Source organism: Arachis ipaensis, chromosome B02 (assembly GCF_000816755.2).
Source record: "Arachis ipaensis cultivar K30076 chromosome B02, Araip1.1, whole genome shotgun sequence".
In the NCBI taxonomy this organism is placed as follows: domain Eukaryota; kingdom Viridiplantae; phylum Streptophyta; class Magnoliopsida; order Fabales; family Fabaceae; genus Arachis; species Arachis ipaensis.
Window position 1 is genome coordinate 92,973,258 of NC_029786.2, and position 526 is coordinate 92,973,783.

Here is a 526-nt window from a genome sequence, read left to right on the forward strand (position 1 = left end):
TAAGTTAGACGAATTAATTAACCGACTCGCCAATTCACTAGAATTCTATAAAGCGCAGCAGCCTATAATTTTTTGTCCTTTTTAGGTGATCTTTAGCGGGACAGGATGTGCTTAAGGGACCTGCTTGGCACACCCTTAATTTTAGTGATTGTCACAGGAGTTATTATTCAGATCAGTTGTTAAAAACTTAAAATAGCATTATTGTTCTTAAAAATTTGTGGACGGAATACACACGTTGATTTGACTGTTTATAGTAACGTACAATCACAATTGCAAAGCCACTGTAGTCTGTACGGCCATGCAAATGCAATATTTAGTCAAGTTACTTAAAATAATTGTCCTGTTTTTTTATCTAAGTAAGAAGTTAGTCAAGTTATTACCCATTTCTTTTTAAAAAAGATCTGGGGTTTTCTTTACCTGATTTGGGGTATGATTTATTGGCTTTTTCAAAATTCGTTCAAACCCTTATATAATAAGTATTCTTATTACATATCAAATTTATCAATCATATTATATGTACAGCAAA